Consider the following 24,769-nt stretch of genomic DNA (forward strand, 5'->3'; position numbering starts at 1 on the left):
TTTATATAATTTTGTCAAAATTTTATTTCTGTAGAAAATATTGTCAAATTTTTCTACAGAAATTTTTGTCGGAATTTTATTTGTACATTTTTTTTTCAAAATTTTATTTCTATCGAAAAATATGTTAACATTTTGTTTGTATCGAAGTTTTTTTATTTTTATATAGTTTTCTTTCTATGGAAAATATTGTCATAATTTTATTAATATAGAACATTTACTAAAAATATTATTTATATATAAAATTTTGTCAAATTATTATTTCTATAGAAATTTTTTTTCAAAATTTTATTTCTATAGAAAATTTTCTCAAAACTTTATTTGTAAAGAAATTTTTCTCAAAATTTTATTTCTGTAGAAAAATTTCCCAAAATGTTTTTTTCTGTAAAATATTTTCTTTCGAAAATATTGTGAAATTCATAATTTTGTTTCTATAGAAAATTTCTATATGATTAGTTTTAAAATTACTTAATTCATTTGTTTAGTTTATATTTATTTATATGTTTTTATACCCTGCGCCACACTGTGGAACAGGGTATTATAAGTTAGTGCATATGTTTGCAACACCGAGAAGGAGACGAGATAGACACATGGTGTCTTTGGCAAAAATGCTCAGGGTGGGCTCCTGAGTCGGTATAGCCATGTCCGTCTGAAAATTTTTTCAATATTTTATTTCTATAGAAAATTTTGTAAATTTTTGTTTTCTATAGAAAATTTGGTCAAAATTTTATTTCAATCAAAATTTTGTCAAAATTTTATTTCTGCAGAAATTTTTACAAAAATTTTATTTCTATAGAAAGTTTACTAAAAATATTTTCTCAACATTTTATTTCTATGAAAGTTTAGCAAAAATTTTATTTTTATAGAAAATTTAGTAAAATTATTATTTCTATAGAAAATTTTTTTCTAAATTTTATTTCTATAGATAATTTTCTCAAAACTTTATTTGTAAAGTAATTTTTCTCAAAATTTTATTTCTGTAGAAAAATTTCCCAAAATGTCTTTTTCTGTAAAAAATTATCTCAACATTTTATTTTTTTCGAAAATATTGTGAAATTCATAATTTTATTTCTATAGAAAATTTCTATATGATTAGTTTTAAAATTACTTAATTGATTTGTTTAATTTATATTTATTTATATGTTTTTTACTTAGTTATGTATTATGTTAAATCAATTATTTTTTATTTAATTTAATTTATTGAATCTCATTACTAGCTTTTTATGTTAGTAATGCTGTCTTACTCACGGAATAGTTTTATATTCATGATTTTTGTTGTGTTTTTATTGTTTCTTATTTTTAATTTTTTAAATTAATAATTAATTAAATTTATATATTTTTTTTTTTAAATATTTTAATAATTTTTTCGTAATTTTTATAATATTTTTTTGTTAATTGTTTTAATTATTATGTTTCTGTTTGTTTCAAATTCTGTTAGTCAGTTATTAATACAAATTATGTTAATTTTTTTCTAGTTTTTAAGCTCATAATTTTTTAATTTATAACTGAATAGATTTGGAATCCATATGGCCTTACGGCTTGTATTCGCCAAGAGAATAAACAGATAAATAAATGTTATTTCTATAAAAATTTCGTCAAAATATTATTTATATGGAAAATTTTTTCTATGTTTTATTTCTATAGAAAATTTTGTCAAAATTTTATTTCTATGGAAAATTTTGTTAGAATATTATTTCGATATAAAATTTTGTCAAAATTTTATTTCTATAGAAAAGGTCATTTCTATAAAAAATTTGATCAAAATATTATTTCTATGGAAAAGTGTTTCTATATTTTTTTCAATAGAAAATTTTCTCAAAATTTTATTTCTATATAAAATTTAGTAACAAATATTATTTTTATCGAAGATTTTGTCAAAATTTTATTTCTATATAAAATTTAGTAAAAATATTATTCCTATCGAAGAGTTTGTCAAAATTTTATTTCTATCGAAAAATTTGTCAAAATTTTATTTCTATCAAAAATTAAGTCAAAATTTTATTTCTATAGAAAAGTTTGTCAAAATTTTATTTCTTAAAAAATTTAGTCAAAATTTTATTTCTTAAAAAAACTTGGTCAAAATTTTAAAGTTTATGCTGGCAAATTTGTTTAGGCAGTAGCCGACTATCAAACCCTTTTTCGGGAGGTTCAAGTGTAGTTCACTTTGGGTTGAGTGAATTACCCGAATTTATTCTGATAATTGGTTGATAGTTTTGCTGCAAGTAGAGGATGCTGATGAGGAATGTGGTAATTCCGAAACAGCCGTACATCCAACCATCTTGCAGTCTATAGGGCTTTGCCCAAATAAATTTGACAAGCATACTTTTCCTCTGTTGGTTAAGCTACACTTGTAGTTTAGTCAATGCATGGCTTTAAGCTGAGATCAAAAAAAACAACAATAACGTTTTGTCAGAATTTTATTTCTATGGAAAACTTAGTACAAATGATTTCTACAGAAAATATTGTCAAATTTTAATTTCAATAAACAATTTGGACATAATATTATTTATATAGAAAATTTTCTCAAAATTTTATTTCTATAAAATAATAATAATAGCCGTGCTTGCAATAGGTCAAGAAATATCATTTAGGGTAGGTTAGGTTAAAGTGGCACCCGATTAAGTTTCAGGCTCACTTAGACTATTCAGTCCATGGACACTATGGACACTTCTAGTTCTAACCACTGAACCTTCGCTATTATTTTCTTATGGTGAACCAACCAGATTGTTCCAAAAACAATAACAGACTGCTTAAGTTTACGTTTTCAAGGTCGGCCAGTAATCTAAAGCTATATGCTCCTAAAATTCGCTTACGCCTTACACAAAATGCAGGACACTCACACAAGAGGTGTTTAATTGATTCATTTTCCTCCGCATCATAACAGCTCATACAGTAATCATTATACTTCGCACCAATAGTTTTTGTAAATTCGCGTATCAGGCAGCGACCCGTTACAGCAGATATCAGAAGTGATATCTGACGTCTTCAGAACACTAGCATATCTAGTGTGCGCTTAAAATTTAAATGGGGCCATATTTGCTTAGTGTCGTTACAACCCTTGCAATTCTCCTATCAAACATTTGCCATCATGACAGCCTTCTTACGCAGTAAGAGTTTGCAGGTAGCCAAAGACATATATATTCTAGTTCCCCTGGAATATGTAAGGTAGTTCCTAGCCTAGCTAACTCATCTGCTTCGGTGTTCCCCGGTATGTTCCTATGGCCAGGCACCCATATTAGGTGAATATTGTACTGCTCAGCCATCTCGTTGAGAGATTTGCGGCAGTCTATGGCCGTTTTCGAGTTAAGGAACACAGAGTCCAAGGATTTTATTGCAGGTTGACTGTCTGAGTATATATTAATGCCAATATTTGTTGGAACATTACTTCTCAGCCAATTCATCAACTCTCTTATTGCCAATATTTCAGCCTGAAAAACACTACAGTGGTTAGGCAATCTTTTCGCTATTCGAATTTCCAGATCTTTAGAATATACTCCGAACCCGAACAATTTGGAGCCATCAGTGTAGAAATCTATATATCTTTATTCCCCGGAGTCTGTGTACACCACGCCTCACTGTTGGGAATTAGAGTTTCAAACTTTATGTCGAAAAGTGGTTTAGCCAGAGTGTAATCCACTACGTTAGGCACATCTGGCATTATTTTGAGGACCGAACTGTAACCGTACATTTTTTCCGACCACAGCGATAGCTCGCACAACCGCACAGCCGTTGTGGCAGCTGACTGTTTGGCCAAAATGTCTAAAGACAATAGATGCAGCATGACATTAAGGGAGTCTGTTCCTGTCTTACTAAATGCGCCTGAGATAAACAAACACGCCATACGCTGAACTTTATCTAAACCTGTCGGTTGCTGAAGTACCGGCCACCAGACTACAACACCATATAGCATTATAGGTCTTACCACTGCCGTGTATAGCCAATACACAATTTTCGGTTTTTGTTCCCACTTTTTTCCTATTGCCTTTTTGAACAAGTACAAAGGTATCGTGGCTTTTCTCGCTCTTTCTCTAATATTAAGCTTAAAGTTCGGCTTCCTGTCTAGAATAACGCCAAGGTATTTTGCACACTCACCAAAGGGAATTTCAATATCCCCTAAGGATATGGGCTTAACCGTGGGAGTTTTGCGATCTTTGCAGGACATGACTAATTCTGTCTTGGCAGGATTTACTCCAAGACCATTCTCTTTCGCCCATTTCTCAGTCATCCGGAGGGCTCTCTGTATAACATTTCTGATTGTGGATGGGAATGTTCCCTTGACTCGTCTGCGTAATCATTTAGGCTAATTTTAGATGTCATGTTCACTGGGTTGCCATAATCATTTCGCTGTTATTCCCAGTTTGAAGTTGGATACCAAAAACAAAATAAAAAACCTAAATAAAACACCAATTTATGTGCATTTTGTGATGACAAAGAACGGTGGGGTATTGGGGTGGCCATACTTACTCACTTAGAGTGCTAGGTTCATGTACAGAGATGCTGTTAAGTGCTTTGGAGTACATTGTTCCATTTTCCTTGGCTATGCCACCGCACATTGAAAAAGCACTCTGTGCTCTGTGTTTGGTATTGAATGTAGACAGAGATATCGCTGGACGAAAAGACCTGTATGCGATACGTGAAGGAGGTAGTCGTAGCTGTCATTGTTCAACCAGGCTTTCCAATATCCAACATCCAGTGGAACTCTAACCACAATAGTGGAGTCTAGTCTATGGACGGTTGGCTGGCAATTTCAAATTGGTTTCGTTTCATTTTCTCCTATGTTTTCTTTTGCAGTCTTCTCAACTGTGGGACTGCCAAAACATTTGCAAGGAATCGTTCCGAAAGTCTCTAGCTTTCGACCAAAGTGTGAGTTCGAGTGTCAGAGTTTTGGGTATACCTTGAGGTATAGTTTGAAAAATTTATTTTATTTGCAGCAATTGGAAATGTCAAATTCAACGCTACTGCAGAGCTTATCGATCGGTTATAAAGAATCTCGAGAAAAAGAAAAACACCATCACCATCAACCACCATGTAGCCCCAGGAGCAAAAACCAACCGTCATACTGTCAATGCATAAAACTGGCAGGAGTTTAGGAGGTGGAACATGGGTGTACAACGTACGATGATGATGAGGACGAGGACAATGATGACGATGCCGATGATGCTGCCAATATCTTCGATGGTGAAGGTGTTGTGTTGGGCCCTGTGTCGTTTGAGAATTCCAGACATAAAAAAGAATTATGATATTTTGGCCAAGAAATAATGTTATTATGGCCTTAAATAATGTCTAAAAATCTGTGCTCTGGTCGATCCAATGGAAAACTGTAAAGCATTGCTCGTTCAGCATACCATCACAGTCACAGCAATTCAATTGGGAATACATGGGATTTTGTTTTTCTTGTTTTTTTTTTGCCTTGTTTATGGTCATGTGAACGTCTTGCAGTATTTTGATTGTTAAAGTCTTTATTAGCCATGTCTTTTTTGCATTGCAGCACAACTACAACACCGGCACCAAGAATTATGGCTTATATAGGTATCCTAATGTTCAAAAGTGGTAAGCTGCTGATGGTTATTTGTTGAATTTTATATTCAGGGCGGGAAGTTATTTGCATATGAAATTTGTGTTATTACAATGCAATAAAGAATAAATTACACTAATGTTTGAAATAACTTCGATTACAAGGGGGGTTGTTGTTGTTATTTTTATTTTAAGGTGGGAATTGAGAAGTAAAAAAATTAATCCCAGCGCCATTAGCTCAATGAAAATCTCCAAAAATTTGGAATGGTGAATGAATATCGCTTAATTACCTTGAAGAGGTAAATATCCACTTATATGTTTAAATTTCTTAAATGGGTAAATAACCAAGCGTACCTAATTATCGCAATTATTGAAGACAGTAGCGTTATTACAATATAAATTTCTCCCTGATCAAGAATAGGGGTAGAGAGGAAAAGTATGTTCGTCAAATTTATTTGGCCATATCCCCAAAGATAATTGAGTATAACAAGATTGAGCATTGTGCTCTCATCAAGAGAAGACAAATGTCAAGGTGTAGAGGGCTATGAGAAAAAAATTGTTTTATTTGTCAATTTTTTCCAAAGCAGCTCTGCCCAAGAATAAATTTAAACGGCAATATTCACATAAAACCATAATGAATATTTGCTTTAAAATACACATACGTTTTATTTTAATTTTCTACAATCGTTTTGGTACTGCTTTTGTGGGTTTTTATTCAGAAATTTATGAAAAACACAAATGTTATGATATTTTCCGACGCAAACAGCAGTACATTTGAGAGACACGTCGACGCAAACTTTATGATATTTTGTTGGCAGAGTCCTCTGGTGCTTCAGTTTTGCTATGACAAGTCTGCATCTTCTTCTCAATTATCTTTGATATCCCTTAAGACCAGTGTTGCCAGTATTGGGGATTTTACCTCAAATCGGAGATATTTTTTCCTGGATGGGGACGAAATTTTTTGTGGGGAATTTCCAAAATCTGTTCAATATAATAAATAAAGTTTAGAGTTATGATTTATATGAAAGGGTTTAAGTACAGATAATTTTCAAAATAAAAAAAAAAACTTTCCTCCTCTTTATTCCAAGGCATTTATAATTTTCTGAAATTATTTCGTAAGAACTCGGGACGAAGTGTTGTCCCTGCATCTGCGAACATCATTGATTTGGAAAATGTATCCTATACATTTTGAATAGAGTTCATATCGGCGCAACAACGATTTTTGAACGATCACACAATTTTATTTCTTGACTTGATTTAAAACTAAGTTTTGACTCAAAAATATACATGTTGACGGACAGCGTTGCCAGAATTGTTTCACCAAAATCCGCTAGATTTGCCCAAAAAAATAGCTAAAAAAGCTAAAAAATGCTAAAAAAAATAGCTAGAAAAAAAGGTAAATTTTTTTGTATCAAAAGTCACATTTTTGATTGAAATTTAACAAACTTAAAGGCTTTATTTCACTTACAATGCATATTATTATACCCACCACCATAGGATGGGGGTATATTAACTTTGTCATTCCGTTTGTAACACATCGAAATATTGCTCTAAGACCCCATAAAGTATATATATTCTGGGTCGTGGTGAAATTCTGAGTCGATCTGAGCATGTCCGTCCGTCCGTCCGTCCGCCCGTCTGTTGAAATCACGCTAACTTGCGAACGAAACAAGCTATCGACTTGAAACTTGGCACAAGTAGTTGTTATTGATGTAGGTCGGATGGTATTGCAAATGGGCCATATCGGTCCACTTTTACGTATAGCCCCCATATAAACGGACCCCCAAATTTGGCTTGCGATTGCTCTAAGAGAAGCAAACTTCATCCGATCCGGCTGAAACTTGGTACATGGTGTTAGTATATAGTCTCTAACAACTGCGCAAAAATTGGTCCACATCGGTCCATAATTACATATAGCCCCCATATAAACCGATCCCCCGATTTGGCTTGCGGAACCTCTAAGATAAACAAATTTCATCCGATCCGGCTGAAATTTGGTACAAGTTGTTAGCATATGGTCTCTAACAACCACGCAAAAATTGGTCCACATCGGTCCATAATTATATATATAGCCCCCATATAAACGAATCCCCCGATTTAGCTTGCGGAGCCTCTAAGAGAAACAAATTTCATCCGATCCGGCTGAAATTTGGTACATGGTGTTAGTATATGGTCTCTAACAACCATGCAAAAATTGGTGCACATCGGTTCATAAATATATATAGTCCCCATATAAACCGATCACCAGATTTGACCTCCGCAGCCTCTGGAGGACCAAAATTCATCTGATTCAGTTGAAATTTGGTACGTTGAAAAATTGGTCGAAAGCGGTTAATAATTATATATAGGCCCCATATAAACCGATCTCCAGATTTGACCTCCGGAGCTCCTTGGAAGAGCAAAATTCATCCGATTATGTTGAAATTTGGTACGTGATGTTAGTATGTGGTATCCAACAACCATGCATGAATTGATTCATATCAGTCCATAATTATATATAGCCCCCATATAAACCGATCCCCAGATTTGACCTCCGGTGCCTTTTGGAGAAGCAAAATTCATCCGATCTGGTTGAAATTTGGTACGTGGTGGTAGTATATGATATTTAATAACCATGCAAAAATTGGTCCATATCAGTCCATAATTATATATAGCCCCAATATAAACCAATCCCGAGATTTGGTTTTGGAGTCTCTTGGAGGAGAAAATTTCATCCGAGTCAGTTGAAATTTGGTACATTGTGCTAGTATATGGCCGTTAACAACCATGCCTAACTAGGTCCATATCGGTCTATAGTTATATATAGCCCTCAGATAAATCGATCCCCAATCACACTAAAATTGGTCCATATCAAGTTCATAATTCTATATAGCCCCCATATAAGCGACCCCCATATTTCAATTCTGGCTCTCTACGTACCGTGCAAAAGTCCAAAAGTCGATTCTAATTATTTGTAGACTTACCTATACATAACTTTTTTGTCTAATATATACCACGTATGGACTAACTCACAATTTAGAAAATTTAAGAGTTTTAAGATGCCACAACCCAAGTAATTCGATTGTGGATGACAGTCTTTCGTAGAAGTTTACACGCAATCCATGGTGGAGGGTACATAAGATTCGGCCTGGCCGAACTTACGGCCGTATATACTTGTTTTTTTTTTTTTTTTTTTTTAATTTTCTGGCTAATTGCACGGAGAATCGAACCGCGGACCATACAGTTTGTAAACCAACACACTATCCACTGGGCTATGTAGCTGTTAGTGTCATCAACAGACAATTATCGCTATAGCTATCAACGCCCAAGCAACGTATACAGTCAAGCAGTTATTTTTATAAAGTATAGTTTTGGGCGTCCAACAGCCGATATAAAGAAACTTTGTTTAACATAAACAGTTTGCTTTTTTTTTTAAAGAATACAACTTTTGGAAACGAAAATCAAGTAATTCGACATATATGTTGGCACGATTTCGAAAAGATGTCCGGCATTACTAGGTATCAGAGAATGAAGTCGCCGAGTATCGCCGCAGATTTTAGCCTCCGCCGACCAGTTTTTGCAAGTCGATACCGCCGCCAAATATGTCGACTTATCTCGACTCAAATTTAGCCGCCAATTTATCAAAAATAATGATTTAAATCCGAGAAATTTATTAATAATTGTTGTATTTTTTGTCAAAATTTTTAAGGATTGGTCTAGCGAATGATGATATGTGTAGGTGGTGTCTGGGCCCCGAGGCTACGGAAGATTCATTTCACTTCCTGTGCCAGTGTCCAGCACTATCTTTTAGAAGAAACAAGATACTAGGCTCTTATTTCTTTCAGACTATGACCGATAATGCAGCCTGAGGAGTATACTCGCCTTCATCAAGGCATCGGGGTGGAGGACCTAAGCGCATCCGAAGGACACATTATCATAGAATGGACTCATTCCGGTCGGAGCGAGACAGACACGAAGAGGAAGATAGGTTAGGTTAGGTTATGTGGCAGCCCGATGTATCAGGCTCACTTAGACTATTCAGTCCATTGTGATACCACAGTGGTGAACTTCTCTCTTATCACTGAGTGCTGCCCGATTCCATGTTAAACTCAATGACAAGGGACCTCCTTTTTATAGCCGAGTCCGAGCGGCGTTCCACATTCTAGTGAAACCACTTAGAGAAGCTTTGAAACCCTCAGAAATGTCACCAGCATTACTGAGGTGGGATAATCCACCGCTGAAAAACTTTTTGGTGTTCGGTCGTAGCAGGAATCGAACCCACGACCTTGTGTATGCAAGGCGGGCATGCTAACCATTGCACCACGGTGGCTCCCAAGAGGAAGATGGAAAGAAGTTTGAGGAAACGTAATGGAGCAACTATGGTCTAAGTGGACACAAATCCGCTAGTTCGGATTCGTGTCATCCTTGTAATCAATCAAATAAATTGTCAGTGAAATAAAACTTTTCGCTGTCAGACGAGTGGTTGAGGAATAATAACAATTGGAAGTTGGCTACAATACATATCAGCTACTCTGTAATAATAACCAGCAATAAGTAGGTAAGGAGGTCTGCTTACTAAAATCATTTGTGCCGTACCCATATGCTTGTGAATAATGACTTACCACAGCCTGCCGATGGAAAACTCCCAAATATGGATATTCCGTTCTTAGAGCTTGCAGTGTACATATTCTAATCTTCCTCCCTCAATTAATATTCTGGAACACAGTTATGCTTTAGTATATAAATACTCGTACTAACTTTTAAAAAAAATATTTTCATTTTTCCACTCTGTTAGCACAAATATTTAGCCATATTAAAAATGTCTATAAAAAGAATCAAAGATAACTGCTGCTTGGCCACAAAAACCACAAACTAAAACTCTCGAGAAAACTAAACTAAATCCATAATTCACTGATAGGCCACTGGATAGACCGACCGAATGTTGGGAAAATGGTATAGAAATGTTTGCTTTATGATTTTCGTTTTGGATTCGCTTACTGGTAAATATTGCGAGCAGCAAAATCCTAATCTCTATGCCACTACTGCCCACAAATGATAACATTTTTATACCCACCACCATAGGATGGGGGGTATATTAACTTTGTCATTCCGTTTGTAACACATCGAAATATTGCTCTAAGACCCCATAAAGTATATATATTCTGGGTCGTGGTGAAATTCTGAGTCGATCTGAGCATGTCCGTCCGTCCGTCCGTCCGTCCGTCCGTCCGTCCGTCTGTTGAAATCACGCTAACTTCCGAACGAAACAAGCTATCGACTTGAAACTTGGCACAAGTAGTTGTTATTGATGTAGGTCGGATGGTATTGCAAATGGCCCATTCGTCCACTTTTACGTATAGCCCCCATATAAACGGACCCCAAAATTTGGCTTACGAGGCCTCTAAGAGAAGCAAATTTCCTCCGATCCGGCTGAAATTTGGTACATGGTGTCAGTATATGGTCTCTAACAACCATGCAAAAACTGGTCCACATCGGTCCATAATTATATATAGCCCCCATATAAACCGATCCCCCGATTTGGCTTGCGAGGCCTCTAAGAGAAGCAAATTTCATCCGATCCGGCTGAAATTTGGTACATGGTGTTAGTATATGGTCTCTAACAACCACGAAAAAATTGGTCCACATCGGTCCATAATTATATATAGCCCCCATATAAACCGATCCCCCGATTTGGTTTGCGAGGCCCCTAAGAGAAGCAAATGTCATCCGATCCGTCTGAAATTTGGTACATGGTGTCAGTATATGGTATCTAACAACCATGCAAAAATTGGTCCACATCGGTCCATAATTATATATAGCCCCCATATAAACCGATCCTCCGATTTGGCTTGCGAGGCCTCTAAGAGAAGCAAATTTCATCCGATCCGGCTGAAATTTGGTACGTAATGTTAGTGTATGGTCTCTAACAACCATGCAAAAATTGGTCCACATCGGTTCATAATTATATAGCCCCCATATAAACCGATCACCAGATTTGACCTCCGGAACCCCTTGGAAGACCAAAATTCATCTGATTCAGTTGAAATTTGGTACGTGGTGCTAATATATGGCCTCAAACTCCCATGCAAAAATTGGTCGATATCGGTCCATAATTATATATAGGCCCCATATAAACCGATCCCCAGATTTGACCCCCAGAGCCCCTTGGAAGGGCAAAGTTCTTCCCATTCGGTTGGAATTTGGTACGTGATGTTGGTATATGGTATCCAACAACCATGCAGGAATTGGTTCATATCAGTCCATAATTATATATAGCTCCCATATAAACCGATCCCCAGATTTGACCTGCGGTGCCTTTTGGAGAAGCAAAATTCATCCGATCTGCTTGAAATTTGGTACGTGGTGGTAGTATATGATATTTAACAACCATGCCAAAAATGGTCCATATCAGTCCATAATCGTGCATAGCCCCATATAAACCGATCCCGAGATTTGGTTTTCGAACCTCTTGGAGGAGCAAATTTAATCCGAGTGAGTTGAAATTTGGTACATTGTGCTAGTATATAGTCGTTAACAACCATGCCTAACTAGGTCCATATCGGTCTATAGTTATATATGGCCCTCAGATAAATCGATCCCCAATCACACAAAAAATGGTCCATATCAAGTTCATAATTGTATATAGCCCCCATATAAGCGACCCCCATATTTCAATTCTGGCTCTCTACGTACAAAAAGTCCATATCGATTCGTAATTATTTGTAGACTAAACTATACATAACTTTTTTGTCTAATATATACCATGTATGGACTAAATCACAATTTAGAAAACGATGTTAAGAAGTTTTAAGATACCACAACCCAAGTAATTCGATTGTGGATGATAGTCTTTCGTAGAAGTTTCTACGCAATCCATGGTGGTGGGTACATAAGATTCGGCCTGGCCGAACTTGCGGCCTTATATACTTGTTTTTTTTTCAAACTATGGTCCTGATGGAAGAAGAACTTTTGCCAACTATTTCATTTGTTTGTTGTCCAGTTTATATGAAGGACTAGAACCTAAGTGGTTTGGGTATTTAGTTGACTATCTCTGGAGCTGTATTAGGCCAAGTTCTTGCCCAATGGCCTTGTCGCACAATCTAATAGGCAAAGAGGAGGATTCATGGGCTATGCAAAAAAAAAAAAGAACACAAAACATTTCCAACAACTTGTTTAGTCGACTTTCTATTGGAGATTTGAGATCTCCTCTTCTCTCTGGACCCAGCTAACTGGCTTATGTATTTTTGTATAAAGCAAAGATATTTGGATACTTAGCATCGTTTTTTTTTGGGAAATGTTTAATCATAAAATACATTACATTACAAAATACAGTGAAACCTCTATGGAATGGACAACCACTTTCGGCCAAATTTTTATACCCCTACCATAGGATGGGGTGTATATTAGCTTTGTCATTCCGTTTGTAACACATCGAAATATTGTTCTAAGACCCCTAAAAGTATATACATATATATTCCAGGTCGTAATGAAATTATGAGTGGATCTAGCTATGTCCGTCCGTCTGTCCGTCCTTCTGTGGAAATCACGCTAACTTCCGAACGAAACGAGCTATCGACTTGACACAAGTAGTTGTTATTGATGTAGGTCGGATGGTGTTGCAATTGGGCCTTATCGGACCACTCTTACGTATAGCCCCAATATAAACGGTCCCCGAGATTTGGCTTGCGGAGCCCCTTAGAGAAGCAAATTTCATCCTATCCAGTTGAAATTTGTTACGTGGTGTTAGTATATGGTCTCTAACATTAACACTAAAATTGCTCCATATACGTTCATAATTATTTATAGCCCCCATATAAACCGATCCCCAGATTTAGCTTGCGGGTCCTCATGGAGGAGCGAATTTCATCCGAACCGGTTGAAATTAGGTACGTGGTGTTTATATATATGGCCTCTAACATCCATGCAAAAATTGGTCCAAATGGGTCCATAATTATATGTAGCCCCATATAAACGGATCCACAGATTTTGCTTGCGGAGCCTCTTGGAGAGCCAAACTTGGTTCATATCGATCAATCACACAAAAATTGGTCCATATAGGTTCATAATTTAATATATAGCCCCCATATAAATCGACTCCCATATTTCACTTCTGGCTCTCTAATTCCCCACGCAACAGTTCATATGGACTGTATGGACTAACTTACAATTTAGAAGACGATGTTAAGAAGTTTGAAAATACCTTGTCATAGGTTTGTATTAACAAAACCCAAGTAAATCTATTGTGGATGACAGTCTTTAGTAGAACACGGTATTTTTCGTGAGTCACGACATTTTCGTGCGTGAGCGAAACCAGCTTTCGACTTGAAACTTGGCACAAGTAGTTGTTATTGATGTAGGTCGGATGGTATTGCCAATGGGCCATATCGGACCACTTTTACGTATAGCCCCCATATAAACCGATCGCCAGATTTGGCTTGCGGAGCCTCTAAGAGAAGCAAATTTCATCCAATCCGGCTGAAATTTGGTACATAGTGTTAGTATATGGTCTCTAACAACCATGCAAACTTTGGTTCACATCGGTCCATAATTATATGTAGCCCTCATATAAGCCGATCCCCAGATTTGACCTCCGGAGCCTCATGGATGAAGAAAATTTATCCGATTCGGTTGAAATTTGGTACGTGGTGTTAGTATATGGTCTCTGACAACCATGCAGGAATTGGTTCATATCGGTCTATAACTATATATGTAGCTCCCATATAAACCGATCCCCAGATTTGACCTCCGGAGCCCCTGGGAAGAGCAAAATTCACCAGATCCGGTTGAAATTTGGTACGTGGTGTTAGTATATGGTCTCTAACAACCATGCAAAAATTTGTCCATACCCCCATTTAAACCGATCCCCAGATTTGACCTCCGGACCTATTGGAGGAGCAAAATTCATCCGTTAAAATTTGGTACGTTATGAAATTTGGTACATTGCGCTAGTATATGGCCGCTAACAACCATGCCAAAATTGGTCCATATCGGTCTCTAGTTATATATAGGCGATCCCCAAAAATAATCTACCAAAATTTTATTTCTATAGATGATTTTCTCAAAATTTTATTACTATAGAAAATTTTGTCAAGATTTTATTTCTATAGCAAATTTTGTCAAATTTTATTGCTATAGAAAATTTTGTCAAAATTTTATTTCTATAGAAAGTTTTGCCAAAATTTTATTTCTACAGAAAATTTTGTCAAACTGAATTATTTACGTATTTAATCGGCCTTTTTTATACCCACCACCATAGAATGGTGACGGGGGTATAATAAGTTTGTCATTCCGTTTGTAACACATCGAAATATCGATTTCCGACTATATAAAGTATATATATTCTTGATCAGGGAGAAATTCTAAGACGATATAACGATGTCCGTCTGTCCGTCTGTCTGTCTGTCTGTCTGTCTGTCTGTCTGTCTGTTGTAATCACGCTACAGTCTTCAATAATGAAGCAATCGTGCTGAAATTTTGCACAAGCTCGTCTTTTGTCTGCAGGCAGGTCAAGTTCGAAGATGGGCTATATCGGTCCAGGTTTTGATATAGTCCCCATATAAACCGACCTCCCGATTTGGGGTCTTGGGCTTATAGAAATCGTAGTTTTTATCCAATTTGCCTGAAATTTGAAATCTGGAGGTATTTTATGACCATAAAGAGGTGTGCCAAAAATGGCGAGTATCGGTCCACGTTTTGGTATAGCCCCCATATAGACCGATCTCCCGATTTTACTTCTTGGGCTTATAGAAACCGCAGTTTTTATTCAATTTACCTGAAATTGGAAATCTAGAGGTATTGTAGGACCACAAATACGTGTGCCAAAAATTGTGAGTATCGGTCCATATTTTGGTATAGCCCCCATATAGACCAATCTCCCGATTTTACTTCTTGGGCTTATAGAAACCGCAGTTTTTATTCAATTTAACTGAAATTGGAAATCTAGAGGTATTGTAGGACCACAAATACGTGTGCCAAAAATTGTGAGTATCGGTCCATATTTTGGTATAGCCCCCATATAGACCGATCTCCCGATTTGGGGTCTTGGGCTTATAGAAACCGTAGTTTTTATCCAATTTGTCTTAAATTGGAAATCTAGAGGTATTTTAGGATCATAAAGAGCTGTGCCGAAAATGGTGAGTATCGGTCCATATTTTGGTATAGCCCCCATATAGACCGATTTCCCAATTTTACTTCTTGGGCTTCTAGAATCCGAAGTTTTTATCCTATTTGCCTGAAATTGGAAATCTAGAGGTATTTTCGGGTCACAAAGAGGTGTGCCGAAAATGGTGAGTATCGGTCCATATTTTAGTATAGCCCCCATAAGAACGATCTCCCGATTTAACTCCTTGGGTTTCTAGAAACCGTAGTTTTTATCTGATATGCCTGAAATTGTAAATATTCTGGTATTTTAGGCTCACAAAAACGTGTATCGGATTAAGTTTTTATCGGTCCATTTGGTAATGCCTCCATATAGACCGACTTCACTTCTTGAGGGTGTAGAAGGCGCACTGATCATGAAAATTGCTTGAAACTCAATGTAAAATTTCCAGATTTTACTTCTACAGATTTAAGATTTCAAATCAAGACGTTATTTTATAATTTTCTTGCACACTTACAAGAGATGTTAATGATTCCTCTAAACCTCAAACAAAAATGGTTCTTATAAATCCAGAATCTGATATAGTCCTCATAGGTGAAATCTTTAAATTTATCTTCGGGTAGTGTCCTCAAGTCCTCAAGCCCTCTTGAAATTTCAAAGGAAGCCCTAATATTTGGTTCATGGTGGTGGGTATTTAAGATTCGGCCCGGCCGAACTTACTGTTGTATATACTTGTTTTTGTTTAATATATACCCCGTATGGACTAACTTACAATTGAGAACACGGGGTTAAGAAGTTTTAAGATACCTTGCCATCGGCAAGTGCAACCCAAGTAATTCGATTGTGGATGACAGTATTTAGTACATGTTTCTATGCAATCCATGACGAACTTACGGCCGTATATACATGTTTCTTCTAAAATGCGTAGAATTGTATAGGGAATGCTGTTATGAAAAGAAAACTAAGATCCGCCAAAATGCGGACAAGGTCCGCACTGACCGCAATTATTAAAATTTTGCAAAAAGAGATTTACAAGTTGTAACAAACAAAGAAAAAAAAATCATTGAAATGGGTTAATATTTGCGGATTTGACAGCTAAAACAAAGTTTCATATCCCCGAGGTGACTAACTTTCAACGCCTACAGGACAGTCCGTGGACCAACTAGGGCCCCACAAAATTGCTTGTTTGGAGGAGCTTTCACACAAAGAAAAATTATGTTTATATCTTGATCCGTTCAAAAGTTGTAGAAATATTTCCATAAAAGTGATTAAGAACCACCGTGCGTCGTAGGAACATAGTTTTGATTTAAAGAATTCGTGTTTAAATTAAATGAAATAATGAATCCTTAGATTTAAGATGAAAACGCTACTAAGCTAAGATTTATTTTTAGAATTTTGTATGTTTGGCTTAAAGTTTTTTTGCAATTATGCTGAAAAAAATATTTATGTGATATTAGAGATTACGCAACCTAAATTTTAGGATGCGAAATTTACAAAATATTAAGTGCAAATTTCTTTAAAATAATGGAATTTTAATTAAAATAAAGTTTATAGTCTTTGCTTCAAAAATGTTTGTCATTAAATTTAGGACACAAATTTTGTAAATTTGCGTCCCTTCGTTAAAGTCGCATGTCTTTGAACGAAGACTAATTTTCCTTAAAGTAAAGAAATACATTTTTGATTTAAAGAAATTATCCTTAAATTAACTGAAATATTGAAACTTTAGATTTAACATAAAAACGCTTCAAATATAGGCTAAGACTTATTTTGAGTATTTTGCGTCTTCGGTTTGAAGTTTTTGTGGAATTAAGAAAACATATTTTATTTTAAGTATCCGTTATAATTTGGATTTTCAAACTGGCATTTGTGTGTACGTGAGTACCTTTATTAATAAACCGCGAAAAGAGAATGAACATTTGATAAATGAGATCTGTATGCTAATTTTAATTTTATTGGTCCTAGATTTAAAGCCAGATAGGTCGCTAAAAAATTCCTTATTTTAAAGAAACCGCATTTTTGGCTTGGAATCAATACCAAAATCCTTAAGGGAAGGTCAAAATCTTTGGATCCAAGAAAACTTTTTTTTTGAGTGTAGGGTTAGGACAAATTTCTTAAAAATAATGAATTTTTAAAAATAATGAAATCTAATCTTTGCTTTAACATTTTTTTATTAAATTTTGAACACTTATTTGGAAAATTTACGTCCCTCCGTTAAAATCATATGTCTTTGAACTAAGGCAAATTTTCTTTAAACTAAAGAAACACATATTTGTTTTGAAGAAGTCGTCTTTAAATTAACTTAAATATTGAATATTTAGATTTAAGATAAAAAAATATAGATTTAAAATATTTAAAAATTTAGATTTAAGATAACAAAATAAAGAACAAGTATATACAGCACTAAGTTCGGCCGGGCCGAATCTTAAATACCCACCACCATGAACCAAATATTAGGGTTTCCTTTGAAATTTCAGGAGGGATTGAGGACTTGAGGACACTTCCCGAAGATAAATTTAAAGATTTCACCTATGAGGACTATATCAGATTCTGGATTTATAAGAACCATTTTTGTTTGAGTTTTAGAGGAATCATTAACATCTCTTGTAAGTGTGCAAGAAAATTATAAAATAACGTCTTGCTTTGATTTTCACCCGAGAAGTATCTGAAATCTGAAAATTTTACATTGAGTTTCAAGCAATTTTCATGATCAGTGCGCCTTCTATACCCTCAAGAAATGAAGACGGTCTATATGGAGGCATTACCAAAAGGACCGATAAAAACTTAATCCGATACACGTTTTTGGGAGCCTAAAATAATATTTACAATTTCAGGCAAATCGCATAAAAACTACGGATTCTAGAAACGCAAGAAGTAAAATCGGGATATCGGTCTATATGGGGGCTATACCAAAACATGGACCGATACTCACCATTTTTGGCACACCCCTTTATGGTCCTCAAATACCTATAAATTTCCAATTTCAGACAAATTGTATTTAAACTACGGATTCTATAAGCCCAAGACCCCAAATCGGGAGGTCGTTTTATATGGGGACCACACCAAAACATGGACCGATACTCACAATTTTTGGCACACGTATTTGTGGTCCTACAATACCTCTAAATTTCCAATTTCAGGTAAATTGAATAAAAACTGCGGTTTCTATAAGCCCAAGAAGTAAAATCGGGAGATCGGTCTATATGGGGGCTATACCAAAATATGGACCGATACTCACCATTTTCGGCACACTTCTTTATGGTCCTAAAATACCACTAGATTTCCAATTTCAGGCAAATAGGATAAAAACTTCGGATTCTAGAAGCCCAAGAATTAAAATCGGGAAATCGGTCTATATGGGGGCTATACCAAATATGGACCGATACTTACCATTTTCGGCACACCTCTTTATGATCCTAAAATACCACTAGATTTCCAATTTCAGACAAATTGGATAAAAACTACGGTTTCTATAAGCCCAAGACCCCAAATCGGGAGGTCCTTTTATATGGGGACCATACCAAAACATGGACCAACACTCACAATTTTTGGCATACGTATTTGTGGTCCTACAATACTTCTAGATTTCCAATTTCAGGTAAATTGAATAAAAACTGCGGTTTCTATAAGCCCAAGAAATAAAATCGGGAGATCGGTCTATATGGGGGCTATACCAAAATATTGTCCGATACTCACAATTTTTGGCACACGTATTTGTGGTCTTACAATACCTCTAGATTTCCAATTTCAGGTAAATTGAATAAAAACTGCGGTTTCTATAAGCCCAAGAAGTAAAATCGGGAGATCGGTCTATATGGGGGCTATACCAAAACATGGACCGATACTCACCATTTTTGGCACACCCCTTTATGGTCATAAAATACCTCTACATTTCTAATTTCAAGCAAATTGGATAAAAACTACGATTTCTATAAGCCCAAGACCCCAAATCGGGAGGTCGGTTTATATGGGGACTATATCAAAACCTGGACCGATATAGCCCATCTTCGAACTTGACCTGCCTGCAGACAAAAGACGAGTTTGTGCAAAATTTCAGCGCGATTGCTTCATTATTGAAGACTGTAGCGTGATTACAACAGACAGACAGACAGACAGACAGACAGACAGACAGACGGACAGACGGACATCGTTATATCGTCTTAGAATTTCTCCCTGATCAAGAATATATATACTTTATATAGTCGGAAATCGATATTTCGATGCGTTACAAACGGAATGACAAACTTATTATACCCCCGTCACCATTCTATGGTGGTGGGTATAAAAATATAGGCTAAGGCTTACTTTAAAGATTAAGAATCTTTGGTTTTAAGTTTTTGAAAATTTTGTAAAAATTTTATTTCTATAGAAAATTTTGTCAAAATTTTATTTCTATGGAAATTTTTTTCCAAATTTTACTTCTATAGAAAATGTTGTCAAAATTTTATTTCTTCAAAATTTTATTTCTATAGAAAGTTTAAACTTAATTATATACGTATTTAATCGGCCTTTTTAGTTTAATATATATTACTACCTTGTAATTTAGAAGACGATGTTAGGAAGTTTTAAGATAACTTGCCATCGGCAAGTGTTACCGCAACCCAAGTAATTCGATAGTGGATGACAGTCTTCAGTAGAAGTTTCTACGAGGGTACATAAGCTTCGGCCTGGCGGAACTTATGGCCGTATATACTTGTTTTTTGTTTGTTTTATAGTCAAAATACAAGGAGTCAACAAATTATATCGATTATTAATTTTGAATAATTTCTTTTGTAAAAATACCCATTTTTAGGTCGAATCTCTTAACTGTAAGGACCCAAAGACTTCATTGAAAATTTAACTTTTGTACAACGAAAAAACTTTATGTCCGAGAAATGAGTCCTCTATGCTAAGCAAAATTGGCATTCGTATTTTAAGGTCATGGTCAATCTTTGGTTTCCCAACAATTTCTTTTTTCAGTGTACAGTGTCCCCGCCCGACTTTAGAATTTCCTAATTTGTTTCATTTACGCTAAGAAAAAATTGATACTTGTCTTAACCAAAATTCTCTATTGGGAAATATTCATTAAATTTTCAATTAACGAAAATTATTTATTTCAAACTGTTTGACTTACTTTTTAAATATAATAGTGGAAAATAAAATAATAATACAAACACAAATACTACACGCAAAAAAATAATTCTTTCCTCCCAAATGAAATTTTAGACAAACAAAGTTCGTTTCTCATTTGCTTTTCGCTGTAAGGAAGTGTATTTGGAAGAAAAGTATATACTTTTTGTGATAAACGTTTATTCTTTTCCAGGATGTAAAAACAATTTCATAAAGACAAACTCAAAAAAAAACATTGTTTTCTTGCTCATTGCATTTTACCTCACATCTTTCTCACATCCACCGGGTTTGTTAGTTCTTAACACCTTTTCCTGTAATACCAACAATGTAGAAGAAATTATACAATTTTATAAATTTTTAAAATTTTTTTACCTTTCGCCTGGACGGAGAATCGAACCGGGGACCATGCACATTGTAAGCCAACACACTAACCACTGAGCTATGTACCTGTTATGGTCATCAATAGATAAATATCCATATAAGTTTTATTTATATAGCATAGCTTGCGACGCCCACGAACCTAATAAACAAAGTTTATTTAACAGAAACAAACATTTAGTTTGGCACCGTGGAGCAGTGGTTGCTACGTCCGACTTGCATGCCAAGGGTCGTGGGTTCGATCCCTGCTTCGACCAAAAGTTTTTTTTTTTTGTTTTTTTGTTTTTTACATATATTCCAGATATGTTCGGAAGATTCCGAAAAAATGTTCAACATTACATTGTAATATATTACATTTTGAACTGTAAAATGTGTCTTATTAAAGACCTAGTCAGAAAAGAACAGTGTTTGATATAAACGAAATGGACTGTGTTGTTGTTTCAAAAATAACTTTTTTTATTGAAAAAATAAAAATTGTGTAACAAACGAATTTTTTTGGTGATAAAAGATTAAAATTTTCGAAGCAATTCAAAAAACTCTAACAAAAGAAAAACGTTTTCGATACACGTTTTCCAAACGTTTTTTTTTTTGCGTGTAACTGAACAATGAAAAACAAAATAAGGTGAAATAGAAACGAAGATAAAACTCACAAAGAAGAGGATAAACCTAGACCATTATGACAAAAAAATATCCCTAAAAATTTTAAGAAAACTTTTCTTCATTTTTCAGATTAGCATGAACTTAAAAAGCTAAAGACTTCAAGAAGGGTCAAGTATGTCAAATTTCTTTTAAGGTTTTTTGAGATGATGTTGATGTTAAGTAAATAACACCAAAAGGCGAAGAAACTATCCGCAAAGATGTCTTAACAAAGGCATCAACAAAATGTCTTTAACCTTTAAAACGCTTGTTGGAGATTATTTCGTCTTTCTGTCTTCGTCTTTGCCTTGCTAAAGGTTTGACAATAATTTCATCGTCGTCTATTCAACTTTTTGGGGGAGATTATTAAGCTTTAACTTGAGGATAGTCAACGGGAATACAAAGAAGAGCAAAAAAAACAACATCAATAGACTTTACAATAACTAAGGGTATGCTCACACTGGGCAAATGAGTACCAAACTATTTTCCAGGAGCACTCGTGAAATATCTGGCTACAGTTTTTGGTAAACCTTTTTACCGTGATGCAATGTATCCAATATGAGCTAAAAATCTTTGCTGGTTTAACTGTAGCGATGAATTTTTTCATTTCATTTCTTTCAAATATTTGTCCACACCGTAAGGAAAAATCGTAGCTTTTTTTCCTTTGGTTAAGGGACCCAAACAAATGATGGTGACCTAAACAAAAACACCATGTTCTATCTTGTATCCAAATTGTATCGCATGAAAAGAGGAATTTTCCAAGCAGAAGCCATGGTTACGAAGACCTCTACCACTACCATCAACATCATCAGCAATGAACAAAATGAAATACAATTGTCTGAGGTCTTCGAAATGTGGTACTGAATGCTGTTCGAGATGCATTTTCCATACTGTGAACAATTTACAGATTATCACTTGACAACAAAAGGCCAGGAGCAAACGAACATCAGCAGCAGTAGAAGCAGTTATAACAACATAGAAGCAGTTATAACGAAACAACCACAACAGCAGCAACAGACTCATTTCAAGTATCGAGATGTAGAATTATCTATTTGGGATTGTTGGATACACCATTTCGAAAGTAAATTAGAAACAAAATTGGGGGGAAATCGCGACCTCATGTAATAAGGCCCCAATAAAATATCGCCCCAAAATAAACACGAAACAAATAAAGTGTGACTGATACCCGTTGCAACAATCTTCAGTTTGCAATTATTACGAAACGTCTCATTCGACAGCTGGAAAACTTATTCTAATGACAGTTTATTTTATTGTTCAAGAAGCTTACAAAAGCATTGTGATCTTTTACATTCCAATAGAAAGAGTGTTATTCTCGACGGAATTCAAGCGTGATAGTGTGATTATTGCGAGAATAAGATACATTTCGGGAATCTGAGCATCTATACGAATGACTCACAAAATAGGCGAGGTCAGTGGTATTTACTGCACTCAGAAATTTGAACGTCATAACTACAAGTAAATTCCATAATATTGAGTAGTTCAAAATTTTACTCACAGTTAGTTAAATTTAACTATAGTAGAGTCCATATGGACTCACCTTGTGTGAAATTCTTTAGTACTGTACGAAAATCCATGGTGGAGGGTACATAAGATTCGGCCTGGCTGAACTTTCGGCTGTATTAACATGTTTTTATACCCTCCACCATAGGATGGGGGGTATTTTAACTTTGTCATTCCGTTTGTAACACATCGAAATATTGCTCTAAGACCCCATTTAGTATATCTATTCTGGGTCGTGGTGAAATTCTGAGTCGATCCGAGCATGTCCGTCCGTCCGTCTGTTGAAATCACGCTAACTTCCGAACGAAACAAGCTATCGACTTGAAACTTGGCACAAGTAGTTGCTATTGATGTAGGTCGCATGGTATTGCAAATGGGCCATATCGGACCACTTTTACGTATAGCCCCCATATAAACCGACGCTCCAAATTGGCTTGCGGGTCCTCTTGGAGGAGCACAATTCATCCGATCCGGTTCAAATTTGGTACATGCGGAGCCTCAACGAGAAGCAAATTTCATCCGATCCGGTTGTAACAACCGTGCCAGAATTGGTCCATATCGGTCCATAATTATATATAGCCCCCATATAAACCGCTCTCCAGATTTGACCTCCGGAGCCTCCTGGAGTAGCAAAATTCATCCGATCCGGTTCACATGTGGAACGTGGTGTTGGTCCATATCGGTCTATAGTTATATATAGCCGATCTCCAATCAAAAAATAATCTACCAAAAATTTTATTTCTATAGAAATTTTTGTCAAAATTTTATTTCTATAGAAAATTTTGTCGAAACGTTATTTCTATAGAAAATTTTGTCAAAAGTTTATTTCTATAGAAAATTTTGTTAAAATTTTATTCGGTTCATAATCATGGTGGCCACTCGAGCCAAAAAGAATCTACCAAAATTTTATTTCTATAGATAATTTTGTCAAAATTTTATTTCTACACTGTTAGAAAAATATGTTTTTCATATGTTCCGATATAAACAAAATGTGTTTCGGGCACGATTTTAAACCACAATATATTTAAGTGCGAACATGTAATGTTCCTAAACTAACACTAAATGTTTGGGACATCTATGTTAATATGTTAGCAAATATTATGTTTGGGGCATGAATGTTTCATAAAAATCATATGTGTGAATACAAACATATATAAATTTACAAATTTCGACTAAACATACATATGTTGTGATATTTTATTCAAAGCGACAGAGAGAGTATACAGAGAAATAGAGATGGAAACCGGGAGAGTTGACGAAAGATATCAATATAACAGCAAAAGAGTCAAAAAAGAACAATTTCTGTGAAACCGCTTGTATGTTGTTTCGGAAAACTGTTTTATGATAAGGCCAAAAATTTGATATGTTTAAGTCTAAATATTATTTAATTTGAATAAAGAGAATATACATTCTGAACCAAGAGAATAGACATTTGAAAAACAAACAGCTTATGTTTTCGCCTTGAGAGCAGCATTTTATGTATGTGTGGACATGTGTTTTGTTTATCATTTTGGCATTATGGGCACAATTTTTTTCTTG

The sequence above is a fragment of the Haematobia irritans genome, chromosome 3 (assembly GCF_050003625.1).
Source record: "Haematobia irritans isolate KBUSLIRL chromosome 3, ASM5000362v1, whole genome shotgun sequence".
Classification (NCBI taxonomy): domain Eukaryota; kingdom Metazoa; phylum Arthropoda; class Insecta; order Diptera; family Muscidae; genus Haematobia; species Haematobia irritans.